This window comes from Pezoporus flaviventris, unplaced genomic scaffold, assembly GCF_033815535.1.
Source record: "Pezoporus flaviventris isolate CSIRO_AGI_PZ_B2104156 unplaced genomic scaffold, CSIRO_AGI_Pfla_v1 ptg000015l, whole genome shotgun sequence".
In the NCBI taxonomy this organism is placed as follows: domain Eukaryota; kingdom Metazoa; phylum Chordata; class Aves; order Psittaciformes; family Psittacidae; genus Pezoporus; species Pezoporus flaviventris.
In genome coordinates this window covers 24,352,426-24,374,548 of record NW_026892563.1, presented here as the reverse complement: position 1 = coordinate 24,374,548, position 22,123 = coordinate 24,352,426, and the positions used below count along the sequence as shown (strand labels likewise).

The following is a 22,123-nucleotide window of genomic DNA, read 5'->3' as shown; positions in this document are numbered from 1 at the left end:
AACTGACTGTACAAATAAAACTAGAATTGCCTTTGTTGACCTTCATTGTCTAAAAGGAGAAGAATATGGCATATGAAGTAGGAGGGTTAACAGTGATGGAAAATTTTGGACTTTTTTCTTTAAATAATCTGCAGCATTGACTTTCTAATAATGAAGGTGGAGAAGTGCACTTGTCATCTTTATCCTCACCTGTGCCCTAGCTCTTTTCTGTGACAATGACCACCACAGATGCCAGACAGAGTGCTAAAAGCTCTGGGTCCATCTGAAGGAGAGCTCTCTTGAGGCAGGCAGGAAGGAAATGGCTATTAGTCTGTTTTCCTAGCACACTGAGGAACCCCAGCTGACCGTACTGGGGAAGTGCCAGGCACTACTGGAACTCTTGGGTAGCTGGGCTCTCCTTGTTAAGGTATGGGCAGACTTAGAAACAGCTAAATTACATGAGGAGTTGAGGAGCAGCCCAGGATAAAGAGGGCTCAAAATTGGCTTAAATCCATATTACTCCCACATGCTGCAAGCTCTGAATTGTGTGTTCTGCACCTTAGAAATGACAAATTTAAAGTGTTTATGTGAGCAGTGTTCTCTTAACTCATTAAATTATGTGGCAAACAGCTATGTGATCTTAAATTGCAATATTTAGATGTGAATTGTGTTGGAGTAACGTTTAACAGGAGTGGGAAAAGGTTCAGTGTAAAATTTACAGTTTGAGTCTATAAATCTTCCAAGATGGGAGTGAGACCCACAATGTAGACCAAGAGAGTCAGAGAGCCTTTGTTAAAAACTTGTAACCAGGCACCTCTTCTTGGTGAACTGAAACCTGGTACAAAGCCATCACCATCAAAGAGGTTTTGCCCTAACAGTATGGAGATGCAAGCTTCCAGTTTGGAGAACATACAGACATTTCCTTCATGTTCCACAAGCCATAATTTTTCTGAGATGACTTCAGAGTTGTGCAGAAGTTCAGAAGCGTTAAAATCAAAAAGTGATTTGGTCTGTGGATTTTGATTCTGATTAGAGTTGCTTGGTTGCTTTGCTTGTTGTAGGTGGATATTAGGGTAATTAAAAGGTCTCAATCTTTGTAGTCCGCAACAGGGAGAGTACCACTCAGTTCTTTCAGTAAGCAAAATTACTTTTGAAATAATGTCATAGAGTTTGTAAGTATTTCTTATATAGGTGTGGCCATGTTTTGCTCTCTGTACTGACATTGAATAGTACTGATTCTTCAGTACTGAAGAACTGAATAATACTGTGACAAGTTTTCTGAAAACTTTTTCAGATTATTCCGGTGAAGTATATTTCTGGGCAATAGAAAGAAATAGAAGGAGAATTAGATGAGGCTCTATTTAAAGTAAGAATGCTAACACAAATATGGTAGTTACCAGAGCTTTATCTGTAAAAGATTAATTCTATTAGCTATTTTTTGCACTTTTTTTTTTTAATAAAAAATAAAAAAAAACCAACCAAAAACCCAGCATTAAATAAAGAAGGAAAAAGAGAATCATCTAACATAATTTTTTGACTTCAAAATGTTTTCTTCACAGGAACAGCTGTTAAGGAAGCTAAGTGCTCACTGGGGGAGAGGGAAATCCTCATCATGGTGTAAAAATGTCTAGATGACAAAGTACAAAGTAAAAATACATCATCCTCCTCATCTCATCCTCCTCTATGGCTGAAAGATTACAGTGGGCTGCTCTATTGCTTCATGATATGATGGTTGTTACTAAATAAGTGTATTAATGAATTGGAAAGAAAGTTAGACAGTGAGATGGAAACATCTGCAAATGGCACAATTAGCTAGGGTACTCAAGTCCAAAACATGCTGTATGGGGAACTTTGAAAGGGAACCATCAGAACTACAACAATGGATGACACGATGTCAAATGAAAGGTAGCAGGCATTTAAAGAAATATTTATGACTTCTATTGGGTTCTAAATGAATTTAGAAATACCAGGAAAAAAGATCAGGTCATTGTGGACACCTCAATAAAACCTGTGATCTCTGTTAAGGTTTCAGCAGCCTTTCCCCTCCCCTTAAAATAATGCCCTCACCCCAAAACAAGAAGCAATGGCAACAAGATCCTATCTGTGTGATATCAACCTACATACAGTACAGATGATAACATATAACTGCTAGCAACAGTATCTCTTATTCTAACTGTTCTGATAGAGAAGAAAAGAACAAAAGGAGAGAAGAGGACAGTCTATTTCCAAATAAATATGTTGTGCTTCTTTTCAAAGTTCAACAGTCACTGAAGATTCAGTGAAAGTTTTGAGGTGCAAATTTTACATATGTTAAAGGAATATATTTTCTTAAGTATCTAAATGCTAGTCATTGCAAGAAGGATCCAAACTTGTCGATGCTTTAATCTGGGAGGGCAATTTACATGTGTAAAACCAAACTGAAATCAAAGTACTTGCATGATCAACCATTACAGGGTGCTGAGTATTCTATATAAGTTTTTCTTCTGGATCAGAAATTCAGAGTGGGGGAGGTATCAGTGAAGGTCTTAGTTGAGCCTTTCTGTCTGGTTGTTCACCCTGTGCTGCAAGATTTACCCTGTCTGTGTCACTGTTGAAACAGCTGATGGGGTTTCTTTTCCCTTATATTTTCCTATTTCCTATAGAACTATTTCCTTATATAACTTACATTTTAGTTATTACTCAGCAAAGGCTAATGTTTATAAAGTTACACCTGTAGTTAGCCAGACTGTTGCTTTTCTGCTAGGCACATGCTATATGTGTCTCCCCATACTTTAAAGGTAGGGGTAATAGTAAATCACATAATTAATCTTAATCCCTAAATGCTTCCTGTTATTTTCTACATTTTACAATATTTTCATATCCTCATAAAAAAACTCTGTTCCCTGCATGGCGAGATTTCAGAATTCTCACTGTGAAGTTACTGTTGCTATCTCCTTTCAATCCCAATCAAGGCAGGTGAAACTCTATTTTCCCTTCCTCTGAGATACTCCTCTGTATTGATTCTTACCACTATGTGGTTCTTTGACTTCCTTGTTGTCATATGATAATGCATAAGAACTAGAGGTACAGATGATCCATTATGCCTACTGTGCCAGTGAAGGATTAGCTCTTACTTGTGTTTGGTGTAAGCTAGTTTTGTAGAAGCTATCCACTATCTGGAAATAATTTTTCATTGTGAAAAAGAAATCCTTGTTACACGATAGAAATTATGACTTTCACCTCCCTTCTCCTACAGTTGACTTTATGGAAAAATTGTGCTTTTGCTGTGGAGATAATGCCCAACAAATACTTGTAGGCTGTTGTTGTGCAAGTACTTAAAATATTTACCTCTCTTGACAGGTTTTTTTCAGTATGTTAGTAGCTGCCCAATCGCACCTCCTCTTTCTCTGAAATCCCTCCAGTTTATCAAAGTGTTTCTGACAAAAGAATGGGATGAGCTAGTGAAAGTTCATTTGACTGTTACATCTCATTTTAGGCTAATTTTGGCTAAATCTCAGTAGCCATAGCAAATAAGAAAATATACTCTTACAGTTTCCCTATATGTAGGTTATCTCAACAAATTTATACAGAAAAAAATGTGCAGTGCACACTTTCTGGCCCAAGACTTTCTGAGTATGTTATGCAGTACTTTGCCATTTTATCAAAATAGAAGTACAAATGCTTTTTGTAACCTATGATCTCTCCTTCAGCATTGCCTTTTCCATGTATTTTCTGGGTCCAGTTCATGCATTATAGGTTATTCTCTCAAAAATGCTTTCAAAATTTAAGTTAAATATTCTTCTTCTGCAGGTAGACATGTTCAGGTTTATATACCCAAACATGATGTTGAATTGTGACATTCAAGATCCTACCAGTTAATTTACTTTGTGTTAAATCCTGATTAGTGTTGTGTCTTTCCCATTTAGTCTATAAAGTGCATACTTGTATTGCTCACCACACTGGCACTGATGCCTATCACTGCTTTTCCCATAGATCCCCTTTCAAAGCTACTAAGAGCATGGCGCTCATTTATGCATCAATTTGATGATATCCACTTCAACTCAGTCTGCTTATGTACATTCTTAAATTCTGAAAACAGGTTTTGTACAACTATGGAAGACTTCAAAATTTGAATTTCATACATGGTCTCCATATGCTCACTTAAAAAATTACTAGTTACAGTCACTTAAAATATCAGTTTCACTCAACTTGATTAATCTGTTAAACAATGGATGATGTTTTTATTTCTATGCTTCTTCTGACAATCTTTATTCTAATTACTTCAGCACTGATTTTAAACATTTACTTAGGACTGCTTTAGAATAACAGTAAGATTCATTAATTTTATGTTAAAGGATGCCACAACTCATTTCACTAGCCTACAGTGGTCTTCAGTAAAAGTCAGCATTCATTCATGCTTACCATGCTTGAGTGTCACTTCAAGTACTGGTTTTCCTACTGTGGATACAGAGAAATAGCATTGACAGTCAGTGCCAATTTGGCTAGGTTCTGACCATAGTACTGAAATAGAGGAGCCAGTAAACCTTAATGAATGACATAACTGGCTTTGCACAGAGAAGTCATTTTCTTGGGATCACTTTAGGTGATTTATTTTGAAGTGAGTGGTCTATAAAAGAAATGTTATTGCTCCATCAAGTCTATTTTATCTCCTTGGGAAACAAGCTGAAATGTACATAGGTACCATGGATTTTACTCCCACACCTATTAGTGCCATATATGAAACTCTTGCAAATCAAAAGAAAAATCCTGTCTTCAGGTTAGGCAATGAGTCAACTAATTTGTACTTGTGAAGAGCAGAATACAACCTGGAGGAACAGAGTGAGAAGATTCCAGGACACACAACCATGACCACTAATAACTGCACCCAGTCTCCAGATGAATGAATGTGGAGTGCCACTGTTACTTTACGGTCTTTCCTTTCTTTTTCTTTCCCCTTAGTGCTCATTCACCCCACACATAATTTGGTAGTACATAAGTATGAATACTAAATCAATTTGAGAAGTAATTTTCCCTTGGAATAAAGGGAAACTGTGTTGATGTAATGTAACTTGCCTTGCATTTATTGAGGAGTGAACACCTGGTATTTAAAATTGAAAGCTGCTGCTATGACATCACTAGCAAAAGTAGTGACAAGAGTGCAGAAGACTATTTTAAATGGAGAGAAGTGATAAACCTGTCCTTATGTGTTCTTTGCCTTACGTTTTCTGATTCTCCTCACTAAAAAATGAAAATACTTGTTGACTCTGCTGAATTCTAAGAATGAAGCAAGTGTAAAGGAGCTGTTTAAAGGGATGGAAAAATACTGTGCTTCTACATGCTTTTCAATATTTCTAATATCCTCAAGGTTTATTAGTGCCACTTTTCTATGGAGAAGGGTCACATGACACTTCTCTTGCAGGTGGATTTAACAAAGCAGTCTGCCACTTCTGCATTGGAATGAACCACCGTATAAATCTGGGGACTTGCACATTTGGCTAGATCAGAGTTTGTTTGCAACCCCTGAATGCTTGCAGTTACCTAACTAAAACCCACAGAAAACTTTGGTAATTCATTTTTCAAATATATATCTTTATGGTGTCTGCACCCTGTACAGAGTATGCTATTTCTGTCTAATAAAGAAAAAACTATAAGAATGTCTCAGTTGCTGGCTTATCACTTTACAAAGAACTTTAATGCTCCAGTAGTGTTGTAGAATAGCATAATCACTCAGCTTCCTGTATATTTTATTAGTGGAATAATTCTCTCTTTAAAATAGCCATTTTTGTATTTTATGACATGTAGTGCATAATAACATTTAACTGTATTTTATTAGACTCACTAGAGAAAGTATCTTCAAACTAATTTTGTCATTAGAAGTTGTATATGTAACTTTTCTGTCTTTGCAAAGCTCCCAGTTCGGATCCTAAAGGATCCCAAGATGGAGAGAGAACACAAAAGTAATTATTGAAAAACATGTTACTGTTGGCTACCTGTTGTTTCTGGGTTTTGTTGGCTTTGCTTCTTTGTCTTCTGGGGTACCTGCACTCAGCAAGCTTCAGGGTCTGACTACAAAGTAGTTCACGTGTTGGTAACAAGAGATTCCTTGCACTAGAGAACTTCCGTTCAAAGGCAGTGTGGTTACCACTGCTCATGTTGAACATAGCATGGAATTTGACCTTTATGAAAAACTTGCAAAGAGGCTTTGAAGTCACTGTAACAATATCCATGGAAAACAGAGAGAATCTGGGAAACAGGGAAATTTTAGTGAGTGTAGAAGAGCAGATTATTATACCACTACATGTCCTGTGTACCTTCTGTCTTCCTTCAGTTCCTGAAAACACGTTACTACAATTCTGTGCTATCTCATCATTCCCACCTGCCATCTATCTTAGTAATATTCAAATCAGTTCTCTTTCCTTTGTAGCCACCTCATAGCCTTTTCTTAGATGGATCTGTGCTTGTCTGATTCAAAGGAAGACCTTTGGCATCCTTTTATAGGCAGTATTGAAGACAGGATTTTGAGCAAGAAGGCCCTTGGATCTAACCCATTATAGCCAGTTTTATGCTACATAATGGACTAAAATTCCTATTCTTCCTATTACTGTTTATCCTTCAGGCATCACATGTGCTGGCATGGAAGCATATTTTCTAAAATGTAGTGCAGCTTTATTTTCTTCATGAAGAAAACAGGTGTATGAAGGAGGATTTAGTCAATTTCCTTGTGTTGCTGTCCTAATCTGCAGTTTTGAACCCTGGGAAGGCAAGGCCATACAGAAGAATTTCACACAGAAACTGTGCCTTTCAAGGTGCCACTGCAATCTAATAATCAAAGATGAAGAAAAGGTGCCTTTATTATCTAATACCTACATCTCCTCAGGTCCATGCTGAAGGCCATATCCTCTTAAGGATGTGCAAATGAAGTGCTTTAAGCTGACATTTTATTTCAAATTTACTTTATTAAACAGGAAGCTATGTTTTGGGGACTATTTTAAAGGTAAATTAGTGTGGATTTAGGAAGGTTTTTTTTTCTGTATGTGCAGTAATACTTTAAGCTGCCCAACTGCACACGTTGCTGGTCTCTTTCAGCCAGCTGGTGGACTCCCAACAAAGTCTGTCACATGCATGCATCGTGGATTTCTGATGCGCTTGCAAATCCTGTGATCCCTAGAGAGTCATGGTCCTTTTTGGGCTAAAATGCTCAGTCATTGTGATGAGATGTTCTGCTTAGGAATTCAGGGCACAACATAGACCTAGCTGTGGATTGTGCCATTCCACCTTTTTTTTTTTTTCATAAGTAATGAATGTGATATGTTTCACAATGATACATTTCGTTTTATGTTGTTGCTCTCAGATTGCACGTGTGAGAACACAGCATCTCGAAAATGATTTACAAACACGGATGCGGTGTCTGATGGCACTTTGTTTGTGAAGGAAAAGGCATATGTTTGCCTTGCGATGTGTGCCTGTAGATTAAATCCAGTGAAAAGTGTACTGACTACATCAGGCATGTTACTCACCAAAATGAAAAAAAAAAGAAAAAAGCAAAATGCTGAATGCTGTATGGAGATAACATAGAATTTATTGATTCCCTCTGTATGGTTTATGGCTGTAATGGACTTTATGAAAACCCTAACCCAGTCCATTTTATCATTGTAAATAATTGAGAGCAGTGTTCTAAACTAGGTAAGTGGAACGAAATACATGCAAGGAGAAAACTTCACAAGTAACTATACAAATATATATATATGTGTTACATTTCAGACCTTTTTGGTAAAGTTCATATAAACTTCTTCATAGTGTCTGAAAATCAGATCTAATTTTGGTTTTAAATTTGTTGTCACAATTATCCTTAGCTCTGCAGTAATTTGCATTTCAAGTGTACAGGAATCTCTGAGCACTCCTTTGTGTTTTATGATTACTGTTAATACCAGATTTCACAGTTATTTATAGCCTTGATGTATTACTTGACTGTTGCTAATGTCTCATTTACTATTCTGACCACCTTGAACAGCCTTCTGCATGATACTTCCTGGAGTGTCTAGTCTTTTATCCTCTGGCTGTATCTTCTAATTTCTCTCTGGCTGTAATACAGTCTCATATCTTTGCTTCCAGCGATATTTTTAATTTTGTATTGCAGGGCTCAACATGGATGCCAGGGAGTGTAGTAAGGCCGGTGCAAAGACAGAAGATGTGGACCCTTAGTTTCCTAAAGAGGTGTCTTGGAGAGGCCACAGTTCATACAGCTCCTGGTTCCAACTAGGCATAGGGTCACTTATGCCTAAATTCAGGTTGCCACTGAAAGGAAAACTCTTATGAGTAGCAGTCCTTTCCACCTGGCCTTTTGTGCTGACACTTAGTTTATGTGACTGTTTAGTGAGCCAGATCAAGGACTGATCCTGGTGCAAATTAATCTCTTATTCTGGTTTACTTTTTGGGTCAGTTCCCTCATCTGCTTTACGACACAGCCATAAGATGCAAGTGTCAGCACAAACAAGGTGAAGGTATAAATGACTGAGGTCAGGAAAGAAGGAAGAAACAGCCATCTCTTTTGGCAGGTGTCCTGATTTACGCTAAGGGTTGAAGGCCCTGGGTTGCACACTCATTGAGAACTGGCAAATGGGAATTGCTGCTTTCCACGGGATCAAGAGTCTGCCAAAAATGTGATTGGCAACATCACTCATCTTTAAATGGCAGCAGCTTCTGGCACCCTGTTCAGTTTCTATTGACAAGCTCTGTCTTTAATACAGGAGATGTGTGCGAAGTCTGGCATCTCAGCCTTAGAAAAGTTGTTCATCCCTGCTGCAGAGCACCCAGTGGTACAGGTTACATAAAGGACTTTGCAATGTAAACTGGCATAACTAAATGTCTTATAGAAGATAAGCATAATTATCCAAACCCCTAGGTAGAACCTCCCATAACATTTGCCAAACAAAAATTTAGATAATTGGAAGATCTGGCTTAGCACATTCTGAAATTGGTGCATCAGATCCAAAAATCTCTGGTTCAGTCTTTCTAGCTTGATGAGCTGGATTTCCAGTTGGGAGATTCATTCATCAGAGCTTAGGTTTTAAACCAGATAGAAGCTAAAAAGACCAAAGGGTCTGCCATGGGAGTTACATTCCTGGATAAATCAGAATACCATCTGTACTGCCAACTGCAATATGAGAGAATTAAACAAGATTTTCTAAGCAACCAAAGTCACCTAACAAAGTGAGGTAACAGCTCTCTCCAGACTATTTTACTTTTCCTAGACTGTCCCAAGTCTCTGAGCGGTGTATTTCAGATTGTGACTCATTGTTATCCAGATTTACCTCAACCCTTGGCAGACACGCAGGCAGTTAATGTTACATAATGGGTCATAGGTGATATCTGAATTGGATAATAAATCCTAATCCATTTATTAAAAATGGAAGCTAATAATTTTGACAATACAGAGTATGAAATGCAGAGAGCTATTTTAGGGGTGGAATCAAAGAACTGCAGTGAATGGATTGTAAATGGAACTTATACTGTTGAATTGTTCTGATGATTTTGGCAAAGTTGATCATGGGAGGCACAGCAGAAGCTCAATCACTGGGCAGTGGCACCTTACATTCTGTCAAAATTCACTCCCTTCTGTGATACTTACATTAAATATCAGGCAAAAACTGAAACGTAGTTAAGGGTAAATACACATTAGAAAGCTTTCCAGAAACATTGTAATTAAGTGCAAGCTAGATATTTTTAATTTTAGAATGTTTACGTAAATTTGTACATGTTAATGGACAGAAATGCGTGTCTAAATACCCTGAAGTTTGCCCCAGAGTGATGTGGTAATTACCTGGTTGAGTTGTGCATGTTAATTTTTGCAGATGACTTATCTGGTTTATCTGGCTTTTAAAGACATGATATTTTCTTTCTTTTTTAGTTTTACTTTTTTAATGCTCATATTTTCACAACAGAGCATAGATAGCATATTCAATAGTGCATTCCTATAATTATGAGTGAAGGGGGGAAGCGCAGGCAAGAACAGACAGCAAGAATCAAGAACTGAAGGTGAGGTAGCTACTCAGTTAATCTGTGAGGAGGAGACAATGGGAAATAACATGAAGCCAGCACAGAGATGTGGTCAGTGGCAAGCAGAAAGGATACTTTTATCAGCATTGTTTCAAAACAGCTATAACAGTAAGTATTAAAAAAGGAAAAGAAGCAATTGCAGTAGTGAACCCTAATTGAATTTTGAAATACCTTTTAATAATGTGGAGTTAAGGAACTACATCTTTACTTAAGCAACCGGGGCATGTTCTGGATGTGTCCTGCTTACCTGCTTGAAGAGAAACACACATCCAATGGAAAGTTTTGTTTATTTTGTTTTTGATAGTGCATGTATATGAATTTGCAATTAAGACCTAGCATAGGGACTTTCAGTGTTTTGTTTTGTCTGTGGGACCTGGGCTAGGCATCAAACTACTCCCTTGTAAATGTATTTGAGCATCTGTTTGGTCTGAAAAGTAATCAGAGACACAAATTATATGAGACTTCCATATTCATTGCTATTTACCTCTGAAAGATTCACTTGTTTTAATTTGTGATTGCTTTTCTAAAGGAAATAATGCATTGTAATCAATTTACTGTTTGCAGTTTTAAATGTCAGGGACATTTTTGTTACTTAACTAGAAGACACATGCAATAAGGCATGCTACTTTTTGTAGTAAGGCTATTTTAAGGATTGACATCTAAGAGATCCCAGCTTCAACATATCTAAGTACGGTAGATGCTTTCTTATTGTTTGCTTTTTCTTTAATTTAAAGTTGAGCGGAATTTCAGACCACAGCTAAGATACATTAATTGAGGTATATTTTTGATATTTTATTTTATCCTGTTGCATTTTTTCTGATGATACTTTTAGATGTGATAAGTACACAAACTATTGACTGTCATAATTTTTGAATACTGACACTGTGTTTGAAATGTCTTGGAAAGTAGTAAATATTTCTTTATTAGCAAAATACATATTTGAGTGGGTAATTCAATTACAGTGTCATAATCATAAAATGTTTAAAGAAGCAAACTGGTCTGTGCACTAATTTGAAAAAAAAGAGCTTTTTAAATGGAACTTCATATAGCTTTTGTAGATACTTAGGCCTCTCTTCACTGTTGGTTGAGTTTATTTAAAGAGCTTTTCTAGTCACCTTTGAACCCAAATGATTTCTCCAGATGTACAGAAGTGAACAATGTAAAAATCTTGCTGTTTCAGCAGAACAGGATCCAGCTGGCAGGGAACTGGATCTGCAAGTCATTGGTTACAGCTGTGTTTCGATTTATGTGATGGTTGAAAAAATAAATTACTGGATTAAATGGCTAGAAAGAGGACTCTTTGTTTAGCCCTTGTGTGGGGACTGAAAGTGTTTATGGTGCTGTTTTCTACAGAGCCTTTGCAAAGTAAGCCGGACAAATAGACTTATTCAAAACTTCTCTGAAATGTTGTGCATTCAGCTTTATTTCTTTACAGAAGAAACTGTATGTTTTTGTGCAGTGCTGTCAGCCAGCAATCGTTTTTAAGGTCTCTTGGCCTTTGAGAGTGGCAGTAGCATTTCAGCAACGTTTTTTAGATGTTGCAGTTTATCACTGGAAGGCAGTTTCCTTTAGTTAAAGGTTTTGAAATGCATTTCTTGGCATGCACACAAATACATGTAGGGACTCTGTCAAACTCATAACTTTTTAATGGGCTTAATATTTCAGCTTTGTATACCACTTACCTTTTGCTCTATGTAATAATGCTGATGTAATTGTAAATTGGGCGCATAATAATTTACAGAGCAGGCACAATGAAATCAGAAACTGATGCCAAGTGTTTGGATTATCATATATCTTATTATAAGGTTCTAACGACGGTGATTATGTCTTATTACCTGATATCCTGATTCTGCAAAGATTTACATGCATAATTTTACTGAGAGGTTCCACTGTCTTTGCAAGGGCTGCATGGTGCACAGAGATCATCATAGCTTTGTTAGCTGTTTTGCTAAGGAATTTGTAATTTATTTTAAATTCTTTACAAGAGTATGGTCTTGTGAAATCCCACGTGCTTCTTTTTCTTGTGCAGGTAGCTTGGGTGGAAGGAGTTGAGAAGCAACTTCGTGCAGTGAAATCCCGTCTCCACTGAAGTCACTGGGCGTTTTGCCACTAACTTCTCTTAGGCTACCCTTTTACCTTTAGAATTGGAGTTTAATACTTTTATAAAAAATAGCATGAGACTCACAAGTGATTTTTCTTAAGTAGCGCAACTGCTTATGAAATGATAGGCTACCGAATATGAATGAAAGATTTGCTAATAGAACAACAATAGCTTTAAAGGCTTCTTGCACACGCTACAGAAAGATTAATAATAACATATAACTTTCAGTCATGACAGTGAGCATATAGTGCATTTTTTAAAGCTGTAGCTGGCTTTCAGCATAATAGTTTGCAAAGCCAGGAGCTTTTCAGCACTTGTATCTGTTTATTCAGCAATATTTCCCAGCAATTATTTTAGGCTGACCATTTAGTTTCATTTTACAGTCATAGTGGAGTCAGTAGCTGTAGCTGGGTATCAGTTACATTCTATTTATTAAAACATTTGTGAAACAGTTTATTAACATGGAAAATTCTGATTGTGATTAGATTATAATTGTTTTCTTATCAAAGTCTAATTACTTTTCTAAAAACTGCACAAATAATTTTCAAAGGATTGCCTTTATAAAATCTTACAAAACACTGACCAAGGAGATCTAAATACCATAAGAGCAGTTCTTTTCCAAGGCAAAACTGAAATGAAACAAACCGGCCAAGTTCTATCATAAGCTACCCTCAGAAATACCAGAGAGGCACTTAAACTATTTTAAATAGAATATTTCCCCTCCCCCCTTTTTTATTATTGTCTCTGAGCAACGTTATTACATTAAGAGCCATGCGACAGAAAGTCGTGGTGATGCAGAATAAATAACCATAATGTATCAAAAGCAGACAAAGGTGTGATTGATCTGTCTGGAATTGGCAGACTCTTTCGCTGTGTCAGGCTGTTTCTTTGATCAATGAAGGTATAGCCTCTGACCTTTAAAAAAAAAAATCAATGAGATTGATTGAAAGGAGAGAGAGAACTATGAGAATGCAGGATAGCTTTAACCTTCACTGACTAGAAAATTTAAAATATTCTGGTTTTGCAAGCATTGAACCTGCTATTTTGTATTTTCTTATTAAAATGCTTTGCTTTTCCCCAGCCTACTTTTAAAACCTCTAAAACCAAGGCTATAGAAATGGTGTTTCTTAATGTTTCTCACAAATTATTATCTTCAAATCACAATGTGTAAGAAAATAAGAGTTGTTTTTTTTTTCCTTCTGTAGCAGAATTCTGTACATCCTGTTACTGTTTGGAGCATATACAGAATACCTCTAATTTCTTTCAGTAAACTCTGATTCTTATTTGACATATATGTATCCAAGAACTGGTGCTCAGAAAAATACAGATAATTTCAGAAACTATCCATCCAAATAAGCTTACTTGGATTGCACTTTTGGTAGCATCAGGCCCACTGATGGGTGCAACAATAGTGTGTAACCAGCATGGAGGGTGCCTTCTGAGTATAAATGACATATTTTGGTGATCTTGTCCTACATTATCTTACATTTTTATCGATTTTATATATATATATATCTATATGCATGTATACCTAATTAGTAAGGAAAGAGTGAAAATGTCATACTGGAAAATTTATGAACCGGGATTTTTAAAATAGTGCTCGGTACTTTACATGTTTATTGAACAGACTGCAGATGCAAGCTTGACTGTTTTGTCAAATACAGTTTTATGAACAGTTGGAATTTCATTCTTCACAATGTGCTGGTGCTATGAAGTGGTAACAAAAAGCAATTAGTGAAGTAAGCATAAAAAGCATTCATAAATAGAAAAGTTAATTCATTCATTATTTCATGCTTTCGAAGCTCAAGGAAACATAGGTCAGAAAAGAATAAATATCATAGTGGTTAGTTTTCACAAATAATTACATTTTTAATTGAAAATGTCAGTGAAATCAAGGTCTATTGAATAGTATTCATATACTTCCAAAGTAATTCAGACTGCAGTAATTTCTGCTGTCACATATCTATGTTTTAATAAAGGGCAGGTAAACTGACAAGTCAGCAAGGCGATTGTATAATAGCATTTAAGAAGGAGTTTGTATATGGAGAGAAGAAAAAAATAAATTCTTTAATTTTATGTGTGATTTCTGTAAGAGATTGAGTAGGCTATTTTTTAATAACTCACAGTCGGGTGGGAATTGCAGCTAAGTTACAAAAGGCACTGTTACTAAAAATAATAAAAATTCTGGGTGTAGCATTTCTAAAAAGATAAGAGGGTAGTTTTTTGGGATAGATCTGGAACTAGATAGCTATGGCATTTTTATGAAGTCATTTCACCTTGCTGTTCATCAGTGAGATGAGAAGATATCATGGGGCAATCACACAAAACTACGTGGTTAGACACAGGCCACTCTGACAGTCTTATTTTTCTAAGTCATTTAAATACTACATTACAGGAAGGGAAACCTTTTATTTTAATTGATATCCTTTTCATGAGCATTGTGATGAAGAAACTTTTGCTCCTAGGAAAATAGGGATCAGGGTTTACCTGCCAGGTGGAGCACACTGAGATTATGAAGATGAGAACTGCAAAATAAGAATAGCATTTTATATTAGTGCATTTCTCCCTTTGTGTTAGACACTTTCTGATTTTGCTCCAGTAGTATCTAATTCTTGTCATCTCATTCTTTTAACATTGTTATTTTTTATTTCAGAGAATCCTTATTTTTCACACAAAGTTTGTATTAATACTGCAAATCATCTTACTCTTGCTGCCTGAGAAACAGAAGGCTCGTCCTGTATTTGAATGGGGTTTGATAACTTATATCCATGTCCAGGCTCACCTCTCCTCCCTCTCTGTCCATATGTAATAATCCAGGAAACACCTATTTTTTATAATTTAATTTAATTTAATTTAATTTTATTTTATTTATCTTACTTTTGTGGGGGTTTGGTCTCATTCCGTTCTGCCTGTACAAAACTGCATCTTTCCAGTGTAGATGTGAATGCTGTCCCCTTGTGGATGATGCTCACAGTCTTTGCTGCCTGTAAAACTGAGCAGCATCCTGTTTAAGGTGGTGTCTGGTGCATTGCATTCATTTAGCTTTTCTAAAGGACAGAGTGAAGGTTTTTTTTGTATCTCATCCCACTGTCAGCTGAATCCTTCCCAGAAAAGATGCAAAGCTGAGGTTATTTTTTTTCATCTGTGAGGCGTCAGTTGATGCAGCAAAGTTGTCTGGCTGAGGTATAAGCCTGTTAAAAAGCACCTATGTTAGCAGCTGAATCATTTTCTAGGCCTTTTTTTTTTTTTTTTTTTTTTTTTTTTTCCCGGTTTCTACTAATGAAAACAGCTGTGTCATTAAATCCAGCAATCGATCTCCAATTATAGCCTGTCTTGGGTAGCCCGGTGTCCTGCCCCAGCAGGTGCCCTCCCTTCAGACAGACCCCCAACATCAGCCTCTGACTCTGCTGTCAAACATGTATTTGCTACCCCTGTCCCATACCCATTCCTAGCACCCCTAGAAGCACAAATTCCTCCCCAAAATATCATTGCCACGGCACGGGCTAATTCTGCTATTTGGCATTTGCAGTGCTCCATGGACTATGTGTTCTGCTTCTCCAGCTGAAAAGCAGATCTGTGGTTAAAAAAGGTGTGGTTCTGCTTGGAAATAGAGGCAGTGTACAAACAGTGATGTAACTGTAAATGTAATGAGGGTTTCTTCCACTAATATTATTGAGTATAACAGCAGAATAGGTCAAATTTAAGAGACCAAAATTCTGGATACCTGCTACATGGATTCTTTCTTTCCTCTTGAGAAACTAAGAGAAGGATTTGTGACAGTTGCCAGAGCATTTTTATGACAATCTTTTCGATCTTTTCAGGACCTGCATAGCAATAAAAAGAAGTTAAATAGATGACATTTAAGTGTCACACAGTGAACAGTTACAGTCAAGATTTCAAAGTGGTTCTGCTCATATTCAAACTAAATGGTTCTTTTCTCCTTGCATTGCAGGGGAATTTACTGTACTATGTATGCAAAATGTAAATGGTTAATTCTGTGAAATTCAAACATACATACGAAAATGTCTTTCAAACTTTTCTGCACTTACCCTCAAACTGAAAATGGATTTTCCTAGTGGTTTAACCAGAAACAAGTTGCTCCTAAGCAGGTTGAGAGAAGAGTTCCATAATATTGGATTAGTAAAAGGAGTGAACAGCTTCAGTTTAATTCAACTAGTCTTGTATTTTTAATCTCCAAGGAAACAGCTGAGTTGAATGTTAATTAAACAGCAGTCTTTGATCCACCCAGCCACTCCCGGAGGCATAATAATATATAAGCACACAGCAGCAAATATATAATAGGTACATTGAAAAGAGTGCATCTAACCTTGCCATTTTCACATTTAAATATGTTTCTTGCTGAGCCATTCTGATACTATTTAAATAGGGAAAAGGAGAATGAGGGCAAAGTGCTAAGTTAAATTTTGATGATCTGAAAGGTAGGGCACCAGAGCAAGTGTGAGTTCCTACTCTGAGGATGTATAAGGGTTAATGATTAGAAGAGTGGAATCAGGAAAGACCTTAAGCCCAGATCTATGACAGTGGTAATTGAGCTGATTGATTACGACATCTCGTTTCAGACTACTATTGATTTAATCTAGTCTGCAGTCCCATTGGCCCCAGAGGTGCTCCTGAGTGAGTCTCAGCACTTGAACCTGGGTACTCTTCCCTGCTCATTGTCTGGATATAAATTTCCAGAATCTGCAACCATTTATAATTTTCCCTCATCTTCATGCTTTTATTCAAAAGCTTCTGATTTCGTCAGGCTAATGTTTTTAACCATTGAGGGGGCAGACGCAGGGAACGTGAAATGGCACAGACTGAAAAGGGTGGGTTTGTAAAAAAAAAGAAAAGAGAAAGGCAAGGCAGAGAGCTGGGTTCTGTGGCTATTTGCATCTGTTGTTTCTGATTCGCAGAGCTAGCAAAGGCTGCTTTTGGAGGCAGTCCACAAATCTGGGTGATCTGTAGGCAGTTTGTTGTACGCACATGTTCAATTATTAAAATCATAGACTTTTTTTCTGTCTGATAGCCATAGAGAGGTCATGACATTAATTTATCCAGGGTATTGTGGGTAACTATACAGAAAAAAAAAAGTATAAAGGGCACAGATGCTGGAGCAGCAAAAAATGGATGGGTCTGAGCAAAAGGAGATTAAGAGGCGATGACCAATCTAATGTACGTATAGCAGTAAGAAGCCTGCATCAGTCACAGACTATTGATGGCAATGAGTATTTTAAGCCATGCTGTGCATGTGTTAATTTTTTTTATACCTCAGTAAATGCAAAGCTGAATGCTGTTATCCTGTTTTTTTTTAATAATTCCCCAAATCTGAATTCAGTCTTGTTTTTGTTGTCTCATGCTTGGCGTTCTCTGCTCGCTGTCTGTCTCTGTCTGTGGGTGTGTGTCTGTCTCCGTCTCTCCCTTTCTCTGAGATTACAAACTTAACTGTTTCCTAATTGTCTGTTGTCCTCCATCCTTTCCCTAAAAATTAATTACCATCATGACAGCTGGATGTAAATGCATATTAACTGGGCTTAGGGCGTGTACCCTAGCGTTCTGGCTTCCTTTCTTTATGTTGGGGCTGCACAGTGTTTTCTTTTGGACCTTTCCTGCGAGCAGATGCCCTTCACATTTGCTGCCACCCTTAGGTTGCCAGACAGCTACCTGAGCCTGGGCTGCAGTGTAGCACTGCATCCTGGGACCTGCCGAGAGTTCCTACGGCACCAGGCAGCTCTGAGAATTGGCTGGCGAATTGCGTATCACCTGTCCCATTCCCCCTCCCTCCTCTGGTAAATAATTTTCATACCGCGAATCACAGTGGTGTGGTATTGTCTGGAAAAATAATTCCCAAATACTGTTGGCGTAAAAAGGGAAAAGCCGAAAGAGTGTCAACACCGTAAGTCATTAAAGTCCCTTGCCTTAAGAACAAAGGAACAAGGTAAAAATGCACACAATAATTATGCTCTGTGGATTTTCATAGCGTGTCCGACGACTTGTGCCTGTGTTTCAGTTAACAGCCTTTGTGCTTTGTTTTGTGTTGTATATTTCATATATGTGTCTTGAGTTTTTGTGTGTGTGTGTGTGTGTGTATTCAATGTACACGTATGTGCACAGACTTCTTTACCAACACGGAGCAAATACCCTCCAGATAAATACACAAGTGTAGCTCAAACATGCACTTTCAGTACTCGGTGTGGTGATGCGGTTGTATTGCCATTGTTCTCTTGCAGTGCTCCCTCTGACACAAGCAGCTTCTATTTTTTATTTTATTTTCATCAAGATGTCTAAAATAAATAAATAAAAAAAAGAGAAAAAAAACTACTTAGTCCATTTAAATGCCAATTGAAGTCCAGAAACTCATGATTTCAGCACAGTGAACGGTGATTCAGACCCTGGCAGTGTTTTGGCTATGAGACAATTTCTACTTATAAAGAGCACAATGAGTGGTGGTGGGGGAAATATAGCATTAATTTTGAGGAAGATTAATATTAGTCTTTTTAATGCTCATGCTTTTCTGAAGAAATGAATCCTTGTAGCCTTTGAGAGCTAGTGTGTCCTTCCCACTGGTATTTATTCAAGCAAAGAAAAAATGAAGAAGGCGTAGAATAAACTCCTAAGACTGTTCAAGAATTACTGGCATTATTTCTCTCGACATCACGTGTGAGCCTGGGTTGCCTGCTATTCCCGAGGCAGAGGATCGAGGATGAAAGTCTGTGTGTCAGAGACTGTTTTCACAACTGCATTTGGAGATCTGTCTTATTGATTAGGAAAAAAAGGGGGTGGGAATAGGAGTGTGAGGTGAGGGGAGGACCGACTGACTACTGGCTTATTGCAGCTCAAGACATTTTCTTCCGGAAAGATGTCAAACAACTGAGACACAGCAACAGAGGAAGTAGAAAGGTGGAAAAATAAGAAGAGGGACCTTTTGGAAGAAATGAAGGCATTCCTTATGAGAGCCTTGAGGCTTTTTTTTTCTTCTAACATCTGACCCACAAGGGCTAGAGTGACAGCGTCATGCAAATGCTGCAGTCCAGCAGGTCTGAGAGAGGGTGGATGCTAGAGAGTGAGTTAATGTTAATGATGAGTGCAGTGAAAATACCAGCCGATACCACCCCCTCCACACACAACTGCTCTGAGTCAGCATCCGCTGCTTTGCCTTGCCTTTTTGTGCGTGTGTGTGTGTATGTGCGCGCGCATGTGTATGTGTGTGTATGTGTGTGTGTGCGTGCGTGTGCTAGTGACTGTGTGTGTGCATGGAAGGTAAAGCCAGTCAGTCAGTGAGAAGCAAAGGTACGTTTGAGAGCAACTAAAATCTGACTGATTTCCATCTTCAGAGCATCAGATGTATTCCCTAAAGAGGATGGGTCTCTGCGATGGGGGTGGTATAATTATGTTAATGTCATATTTATAGAGGGGAGAGATTTTTCATTCTAATTATTGATTTGAAGGCTGTGGTCAAAATTGTTTGTTAAATCATGATCAGCTTTAGAAAAAGAAATGGAATGAAATCTAGGGACTGCTATACATATATATCTCTCTGATATATATATTGTTTCTTTTAACTATTTTGTGTCTGAGGCATAACTGGTTGAATGGTGCACAGTGACAAAGAAACGGCTCTTATATAATGTTGCATTATATCATCAGCTGAAATAATATTTTAATAATCCATAATGTTCTGAAATCTGAAGTATCATTCTGGAGGGGAGGGTGAAGGGCAGGGGTGGGGGTGGGGGGGCACTGGCAAATCTTTTCTTCAGCAGAGCACTCTGAACAGCTTTCTTGTAAATGGATGATTCACCTGTTCGACCAGCAGAGATTCTAATTTTTCCCCCCTCTTCTCTTTTTTTTTCCTTTTTAAAGCTGAACGGCTTCCCGAAGAGCACTGAGTTTTCTATGCCAGAGTCTGCTCCAGTGGCTAGGACCTTTATGGCTGCTGTTTCTTTTGCTCTGGGCTCTGATGGAGGAAAAAAAAAAAAAAACCACTGTGGATCCCATCCCTAAAGTAGAAATTTTCTTTTTCATTCTGCAAACAAGGCTAAAGATCGAAGGAGAATGAATGCAAAAGTAATTCAGGATTGTGGTCGTGCCATTAAAAGTGTTTGGCTTCAGAACGAAATTATTCAGGAAATCTGAGCATTTCTTCCTACTGTATCGACAGTATTTGAAAGTTATGTGTGCTTTGAGTAATCTGGTTCAAGTGACAACAATCTCTGCATGTCAATGTTTTCTACAGCTAATGGAGCGAAAGCTAGTATTGCCACTGGAAGGGATGAAGCTTTTGCTATCAGTCTGTAGAAGGATTAAATGTTGAATGTGGGGAAGAGGCAAAAAGTGAATACACACCCAAAGGTTATCCTTGCGTCGTGAATGGGTTTAAAGTACTCTGTAACCCAGGGCCCACCTGAACTGTAGAACTAAAAGTATAATGGGGAACTAGTTCAATTAGAAACTCCTTCACAAGCATTTAATCCTTCTTTCAGGCATTAAGGGAAATAGAATAAAATTGTTACTGTAGAAATCTGCTGGAACCAGGTTTTAACCCATTTTTAGATGCTTCCCTCTGATGCATTATAATATGGCTACTTGCAAGACAAGGCAGTGAAGAATTTTTTCCTGTGTTCTTTGTTTTTTCTTTTTCAAAAGTTAAGGACTATAAGAAAAGTCTGCTCAGTCAGCTGATACATTGTTTGAATGTATGTATGCATCTTGCCTGCTTATTTGATCTTTTCTGCCCCCTACTTGAAACTGTGGATTGTGGATTTGGGGGGGAAGGAGGGGTTGTTAATTCGGGGGGAATATTGTTTTTTTGGGTTTGTTTTGTTTTGGTGTTTTTAACAATAGCAATGAAAGTTTTAATGACAGCGATTATGAATACTGAGCAATTCAATTTATTGGAAGACGATTTCTACTGGATCATATTGGACTTTTCCTAGTCCCTGAGACCCTAACTTGTGAGGTTTTTTAGCAACAATCACAAGTCAGGCTCTTGGGACCTAGGCGGAGGGGAACCAGCAGCTTTGGACTGTGATTGTTTCTCTACAGAATTTAGAAAACCAAAGGAGCTTTCCTTGTCTGGAAGCAAAAAAGGAAAATATACCTATTTCAAATGTTTCGCAGCAGAACTGTTCCTGAGAAAAAAAAAAGCTGTTATCCATTGTGCAACATTAGGATGCTACGTATTTGCATGTTTAGAAAACTGGGCTAGATATCATATTACATTTAGGATTCAAATTTAACCTGAATGCCAGTTTGCACCTCAAGAAGAAAAAAAAGCAAACAAAAAAAATCACACACCCCCCCCAAAAAAAAGAAAAAACCCCATTCAAAACAGATATTAGAAGATGCAAAAGTCTTTCAATGATAATATCATTATCACAGATAATTTTGACAGATAATTACCACATACAATGTATGGTATACCTATACAGTATGTATGCCAACACAGTATACTTTCGGCTATATTGTTACAGCATTAATTAACTTTTAACAGATAAAGCATGAACACTGATACCTGAGGCCTAGAAAACAATCATTTTATTGTTGTTTGAATAATGATTTCAGTCTACAGGAAAACTGTTGCTTAGTTTTTCCTGTAACATGGGACAAAGCTTATTTTGTAGTTAGTTGCCATCATTTGTCTTTATCTAAGTAAGAACACAATATGGCATTTAAAATATTTTCCCATTTAATTTACATTTTAAACTGATGGAGAATATTGGTGTAAAAATCATACCACAGCATTAAAAGCACTTTGCACACAGAATCACATTTCTTGTACCTGTTCAGTTTATACTGAACAGTCAGTACTCTAAGCACTGGACTCAAGTTCTATTGTCTCCATCACTTTTTGCATTTTTCCCCCTCTAACAAAAAACAGAGTGAGCTTTGGTAGTCCCTTCTGTGTTCAGTACTTAGCTGACTTTGCATAAAAATATTCATAAGCACAGAAGTTATTCTGCACTGTTCGTTAGACTTGAACTTCTGATCAACCAACACATAATCCTG

At 37.4% G+C, this 22,123-nt stretch overlaps 1 protein-coding gene and 1 long non-coding RNA gene across 2 annotated transcripts in view; both read left to right on the top strand.

The window, feature by feature from the left end:
* LOC133269758 (uncharacterized) overlaps window positions 1-22,123 on the top strand; it is a 139,474-nt gene that overhangs the window by 39,105 nt on the left and 78,246 nt on the right. The gene's annotated exons all lie outside the window — the stretch shown is intronic.
* Window positions 18,423-20,234, top strand: LOC133269465 (uncharacterized). The gene is made up of 2 exons (XR_009743465.1): window positions 18,423-19,178; window positions 19,979-20,234. It is a non-coding gene; the product is annotated as an uncharacterized LOC133269465 (long non-coding RNA).